This window comes from Littorina saxatilis, linkage group LG14 (assembly GCF_037325665.1).
Source record: "Littorina saxatilis isolate snail1 linkage group LG14, US_GU_Lsax_2.0, whole genome shotgun sequence".
NCBI lineage: Eukaryota > Metazoa > Mollusca > Gastropoda > Littorinimorpha > Littorinidae > Littorina > Littorina saxatilis.
The window spans coordinates 23,263,809-23,271,308 of record NC_090258.1 but is presented as its reverse complement, the minus strand read 5'-3'; the positions used below and the strand labels follow the sequence as shown (position 1 = coordinate 23,271,308).

At 36.9% G+C, this 7,500-nt stretch overlaps 1 long non-coding RNA gene across 1 annotated transcript in view; it reads right to left on the bottom strand.

The window, feature by feature from the left end:
• The window catches only part of LOC138947380 (uncharacterized), a 7,881-nt gene extending 1,257 nt beyond the window's left edge, over positions 1 to 6,624 (bottom strand). The window contains exons 1-5 of the long non-coding RNA XR_011449644.1: positions 6,362 to 6,624; positions 5,405 to 5,547; positions 4,375 to 4,604; positions 3,296 to 3,460; positions 1 to 1,230 (exon numbers count right to left, since the gene is read on the bottom strand). The exon at positions 1 to 1,230 is cut by the window's left edge and continues 1,257 nt beyond it. This is a non-coding gene — a long non-coding RNA (uncharacterized lncRNA). The remainder of the gene's footprint in view (positions 1,231 to 3,295; positions 3,461 to 4,374; positions 4,605 to 5,404; positions 5,548 to 6,361) is intronic.
• Between the last annotated feature and the right edge of the window lie 876 nt (positions 6,625 to 7,500).

The window sequence follows — 7,500 nt, the reverse complement described above, 5'->3', positions numbered from 1 at the left end:
TAATAGTCAAAATTCAGAACAATGATATCAAAAAGAAACACTTATTCAATGCCCCTTCTCCACTGATATGTATAAGCACACCAACATGACATAAACTCATAAATTTAAAAAAAAAACATGACATAAAACTCATAAATTAAAAAAAACTTATCAGACTGCGTAAAACATAGGTTTGCCATCTCAAAATGGATGTAAAACACGCAGCTTACTCACAAAATGATAGACAAGTCTCCAGCGGCCAGCTGCTCAGCAAACAAAATAAGGTGGCGAGGATCAATATAATTGAAATGCATTTTTTTTGCTGTTTCGGAGAGAACTTTGCCTCATTTACCTTACACTGCCTGCATTCAAGGGCTAAATTTTTATCAGGTGCACCAAGACTTACATCTATAGAAATCCAATCATAACGGTTTTAAGAGCAGCAACAAAAAAAAAGTATATTTCTAGTCTCGCTTCTAAATTCTCAACTCAACTCCAAAAAATAATAAAGAACAACAAAAACCCGCATCATGCATTGTCTCCTTCAAGCTGCCTAGGTTGTTTGCGTTCGACTCCCATAAATGACAAGGAATTGTTAAAACCTTTTCTTTCTATTTGTTCACTTTTTGTTTTCTTCTTTTCTGAACTCTTTATACTTGTATTTTATTCATTTTAATTTAGCCTGAAGGTTTGAGTCGTGTATTAAAAATCGAATATAGTGTGTAAGTGCCCTTGAACAGCTTTTCCAGAATCATGTATTCTATATTTTTAGTATGGGATACCCACAAGAAAAGTTCAAATGCATCCATGCGTCTCCACTGATATAGTAATGGTAGTTGAGCACTTCCAGTTTAGTCTTCTGTCGTTCTGACACAACCTAAAAGGGTACATCATGTCTGAACATCATCTGTAGAAGAGTGTGAAGTTTAAAGCTTAGCTTAAATAATGTCCAACAAAACCCCAGACTCTTCTGTACATTACCCATCAGCCACACAGACCTGAACTGTGAAATACAATTACTCACTAGCAATTTCTCAGGCGAGTCAAATCTTACATTCATCAAATTTTTGCAACTAGCATTGTAAATAAGCCTACAGAGATTACAAAGTTCAATTACTGCAAACCAAATCATGAAGGCTCTTCCATGGCCTGTTGTCTTTTTCTTTTATCACAGGCTTCCAAAAACCAGTCTTGAACGGCCGTCTTCAAGGTCTTGACCTGTGGCACCCGTACAGCTTCACGGAACAGCCTCTGCATGACAAAACAAAAAATAACATGAACTTAGATCATCAAACAACTATCACTGATTTGAGAAAAGTCTCAAGTTTATTTCCTGACGCCTGTAAACTTGCTAAAAATCATACAGACACACAAACTTGCATACACACCATACACTTTTACAACACACCAACTATACTTGAGTTAGGAAATTACAACACATTGTAATCCTTGTAGAAGAGAAGTAAAAAAAAATACCTACCCTAATATTTGTTTTAACCCTTTCGCTGCCAATCAAAACTTGGGTATGTGCATTCCTGACTGCCAGGGAATATTGGAGTTTGGGGTGTAATAATTCACAAAACAAGAAGGGCAAAGCCCATACGACTCACATGCTTTACACATTTTTCCTACCAAAATACATGTGACCTTGACCCAAGGTCAAGGTCATCCAAGGTCATGCAATACAAAGCTGTTAATTCAAGACATAGGAAGTACAATGGTGCTTATTGGCTCTTTCTACCATGAGATATGGTCACTTTTAGTGGTTCACTACCTTATTTTGGTCACATTTCATAAGGGTCAAAGTGACCTTGACCTTGATCATATGTGACCAAATGTGTCTCATGATGAAAGCATAACATGTGCCCCACATAATGTTTAAGTTTGAAACAGTTATCTTCCATAGTTCAGGGTCAAGGTCACTTCAAAATATGTATACAATCCAACTTTGAAGAGCTCCTGTGACCTTGACCTTGAAGCAAGGTAAATCAAACTGGTATCAAAAGATGGGGCTTACTTTGCCCTATATATCATATATAGGTGAGGTATTCAATCTCAAAAACTTCAGAGAAAATGGGAAAAATGTGAAAAATAGCTGTTTTTTAGGCAACATTTATGGCCCCTGCGACCTTGACCTTGAAGCAAGGTCAAGATGCTATGTATGTTTTTTGGGGCCTTGTCATCATACACCATCTTGCCAAATTTGGTACTGATAGACTGAATAGTGTCCAAGAAATATCCAACGTTAAAGTTTTCCGGACGGACGGACGGACGGACGGACGACTCGGGTGAGTACATAGACTCACTTTTGCTTCGCATGTGAGTCAAAAATCTAGCTTCAAACTGGCAGTAGGTAGGTAAGTAAAACCTATGTTGTTTTTAAAGGAAATTGAACCAAGAATCTGTTTTTAGTGTCTAATCATGGAAATGATAATTAGTTTGGCTTATAATGATGTTTAAATATGAACTTTTGAAAAATCAGCCCGGCGCATCTTCCGGTGCCTGTGGATCAAACACAGGTGGCTGTTTTGCTCGCTCCAAGAAAGGATTATAATCACTGTCATCTACCTGTTTCCAACGAATTGTCCGAAAGAAGATCTCCCCCTTCCCCTGTCAGTATCCATAATCATTTGCACCGCCTGTAGCGTCAGTCCGGCTTTGTTTTTCCCTACTAGGGCCCGGTCGACAGTTACCGTTAGCCATTTTGACGAGTCGAGATTTCTCTCCCATACCCTGTCGACAAGGCCGAAAATAGCCTTCAAACGCAAAACCGCGTCACCATTTATGTTTATTCATGAGAATGAGGTATCCTACCAAGCCATTGGCTGCTATTTGTGTGTCAGCAGTGACGTAGCATTTCTGGAAAATCCCGGAACGGAGAAGACGGGTTTACCCGTCCTAAGGCGCTGCGGCTGCACAAGCGCATGACTGGTATACCCGTCATAAGGCAGCCAAGTGGTTAAAGTTACCTTTACTATGACTTTTTCTTTGGGGGCCTTCGGAAATTCATAATACATGTACTGTGACGTGCAGACGCATATGTGACGACATCATACCGTTTGCTAACATCCTTATTTCGTATGTAGTCGAAAATGCATGACACTGACAAATGAGCTCAGGAACTTGGCTTCTAGCAATTTAATGTTAAGCGTAAAAGCTTTGACAACTATCATTCACATGTGAAACATGGCAAATTTAAAATTGATTCCAAAGAACAAAATTTGAGACAGAAATAACTTGTTGTTTTGTAGACATGGATTTTATCTTCTTCCTAAAAGGACCAGGATGATTTTACAAATTATGAAAAACAACTCACTGTCGATGGCTTTTAGTCGCAGCGTACACCATGGTCTCTTTCCCTGCCCTCCCCCAGAGCCCCCTGTCAGCAACCGTGTAGCCTATGGAACACCTTCGTCATCACAGCATCAGTAGTCGTCTTTAGTTCATGTCCACCAACCACACCGAGCTCATGGTCATGGATCTGAAACAAACAAAACAAGCCAACTGAATTCCAAAAATCAAATATTCAGACAGCTCTTCTTCACATACAAACAATTCAATCTGGAAGCATCATACTGTCACCTGGAACAAAAAATCAATAATCGCACTTGCTTTAAAAAAAAAAGTTTTCAGAAGAGCAAATGGTGATTGAGTGTAGCATTGTCATAAAATGTAATCACACACCTCAGGTGACCTGCATCAATCATTCAATACTATCTCACAAATCTTCATTTGGAAAGCACAAACATAGTTAGAAGAGAGCGTCAACCGTGATACTATTCAGTGTGGACAATTTTTTTCTGACCCATAATCCGATGCCTACACAAAGTGAGAATCAGAACTCACAAGAAGGCACTGTTGCATGTTTGTGATTATTTGCTTGAGTGTAGCACTTGCAATTTTGAACTTGAGGAAACAGCGTAGCAATTTCTGTTACATCCCTGAAAACCTAGCAGATGGCAGCTCTGGCCACAGAGCAATATTTGCATTATTTCTCACAGATGCAATGATCACAGAAAACAAAGTGGTGCATGCATTTTCCGCACCCCACATGAGAAAAAGAGGCCCATCATTGTGCGTACCCATAAGCATAGTTTTATCATCAAAATGTGTTGGTTAAATTCACAAATGTGACCAATACGCATAAACCTTGCATGAATTCCCAGGATAATGGGAAACTGGTCATGACTGAGAACTGATGAACAGTTAAGATACACCCGTGAACCGTGATGACATCTGGCATCCTCCAAAAAGCACACACTCAAGGTAACATTTAAAGCCTAAAGAGCGTCTAACAATAACATGTCACTCTCACAAGATCTTGCTACAGTTATCTGGGGAAAATAGCACAGGCATGACTGGTCTGCTTCAACAATAGCATTCAAAGCCACCTACCAGTGATCACTCCTTCGACAGATCCATCATGTGCCTTCAACATCTTCCACACTCAACAGTAAAAAGATGACTCCATCGAACAGTAGCACAGGCTCTGGCTCCACCATGATTCTTTGGCGACCAATTACTAAATTAGTCGCATCAGGTCCATCTGCTCCTGTAGAACCTTCTCCAGCAGCAAGAACTGATGTTTATCTTGCCGCTCTGCTCTGCTCGTAGTCTTGTGTCCGCTGAATGGAAGAAAAGAAGAACAAAAAGACATTTACATGAAGCAATACATATTTTAGACAATCTGTCGGCCTGAAAAGAAACCATCAGCACTAAAAAACAATCTGAGCAAATGTTCAAAGTAAACGTGACATCTCTATATTTTTGAATTCAGGAGAAGATGAGGAATATATATATTGCAATCAATTTTTAAAGGGGCATACAGAGTGGCATTTGATGGGGTAAAAAGATGTAGGGACTCAGCAGTTGGAGATGAAAATTTGTGTGTGTATTTACTTCAAGCAGATTTTTTTTTATTTTTTTTTTAGACAGAAGAACAAACACACACTAAAAATCATTGTTTAAAGTTGAACTGACCTTAACTTTTCCTCCAAACACTAGAACTTTTTGTATTCATTCAAAAATATTCATCAAAAAGGTTAAATTTTAAATTCAATTTTGCAGACTTTGGATGAAAAGTTACTCTTCTCTGGCATCCCGCGGACACAGTTCACACTTTCTCATCAATGAGATGCCTGTGTTAATTAAAAACAAACATCAATAAAACTATTAAAATAAAATAAAAATTTAAATATAAAAATAAAATCGACCAACCGCCCCCACCCGATTTTTTTTCCCTTTGCTGGAAACAATACATTTGTTTCACTAAAACAGTAAAAGAGATCAGCTGAATTTGTTTGACACATCTGGTTATAACTAAAAGAATAAAACACAAAATAAGCCAAAGTCACAGAACAAAAAGACGCTGTCAGTGTCACTATCAATGACTCTGAATGAGACACTCATTGCTATCGAGCCATACCTGTTCATCTTCACCTTGCCGGGACGGAACGACAGTCTGCGTTACTGGCATCGGTGGCGGTGTTAAGGTCACTGTCCATCTCAGCTTTCTTCACCTTCAGTTCAAACAAGCAGTGAGCACCGTCATACTCAAGTCAAAGCTTTCTGAAAAAATAAATACTTGGAAGTTAAATAGGATCACATTGATTCCCAAACCTAACAGTAACAGTAACACGCAAACATCAAAACTGGAATATTAATTATTAAATATAAGCATCTCAATTTCACTAAATTAGTATATTTATTTTCTCTGTGATGTATTTTTTATTTTTATTTCAAAAAAATCTGTTTTTCAACTTTATCACTGCACACGCTGACACAGCCTCTGCCTGCCTCTCTAGTCTATGCATGCCTCGGGAACAAGGGTAATTTTTCTCTTTTCCGAGACTCAGACACAGAATATTCCACTATGACTATGAGTCTATGTCAGTATGCGGAACTGAAAGTTGAACATCTGTGGAAAAATAAAAAGATACAAATAAAAAAAAACCAGATATATGAAGAGCCTATTAGTATTACTACTAAAGCTCCTGACAACTGCTGCCGCAATGACTCGACCAGATTAGGAACCAACCAAAGTTCACCAAGAAACAGACAATGAGACATAAAATGATAAACGAAAATTCAGTTTTTATGGTGCCGTGAGCGACCCGCGAATCGGGATTCGGATGGTATTTTCACTCTTCCACAACTCCTTAAAAACAAACCACTGCATCAATCAACTTTATGTTTTTGGAAAAGTTAGTTCATTCATCCATCTTTCAGACAAAACAAACATGAATGAATAGAACAGTGTTCTTCTAGGCGAAAAAAAAATCGAAAGTGTGAGAAATTCTCTCTGCCATCAAACTCGGAAGCCGAAGCCGCGAGCTATCAAAAATTCAAATTCCCAAATCTTTCCTTCAGTTGATCAACTTACCTATTCTTGAAAGAAGTCAATCTTCATTTCAGAGAGAAGGATAAGATTACCTTGCATCCAATAAGCAAGTCAAAAATACAAGTCAATATGAAGAAAAAGCAAAAAAACGCCGATACAATTCTATGTGGATTTGACAGACTTCTTGCCAACAGGAAGTTGGAGATTGTCTGACAGACAAGGGAAATAACTTCAATAAATTGCTCTTTTCAGTCAAGGTAACTGTCTCCCCTGAAATTGAACTTTCATAGAGATTTTCTTCCAAAGCAAAATAAAATAAAATGAAAATATGCTGAGAACAAATTTTATGTAACCATTAACATCAGCCTTTATTTTGAGTAGATAATTAGTTTCAAAGTTACTTTAGTTTACATTTTTTTGTTTAATCTGAATTTTTTAAATGTTTTTATCGTTTTGTTATGGGTGTTCATATAGATTTCAGTTATCTTTTCTGTTCATATAATATTTTTATTATGCTTTGCCTAGATTTTTCCACGACATTATTTTGTGGAAAGCTGATTCCTACAACAATACCAAATCCCCATTACAATAATTATATTACATGCTAAAACAATTATAATGATAATACAAATTAAAATAATCATATTTATTTTAAGATAAAAATAATCAGGATAACAATTAAGCAAATAAATGTTGGTAATAACAAAATGATTAAATAAAAATGAAATGGGAAAACCATTACATAAAATAAAAATATTTTTATTAAACTTTTAAATGCATTTTTTTTTAACCGAAACTGTCTTAAGATAAACTGAAAAATAACGGATTGAAAGTTTTTATGCAATTTTTTTTCTAAAAAAAAAAAAAAAGAAGTTTTTGAAGAAGAATAACTATTCATAACCAAAATTTAAAAGTAAATATTTTTTTAATAACATAAAATATAATAAATTATTTCATGAAGTAAATGCATAAACCCACGGTATAAAATTAGGAAAAACAAAAATTGCAATCACCTTTTCATTGAATCCATGCGTGCTAAACACTGCGTGGTGAAGTCGTTTCGAATGCGAAAATCTGCGTAAAAGTTGGCGAAAAGTAACGCGCGCGAAGCGAAGGTGTCACGAGGCCGTACGCATCCCCGCATGAAAAACGCAGAAATAACGCATGCGTCACGCAGAATC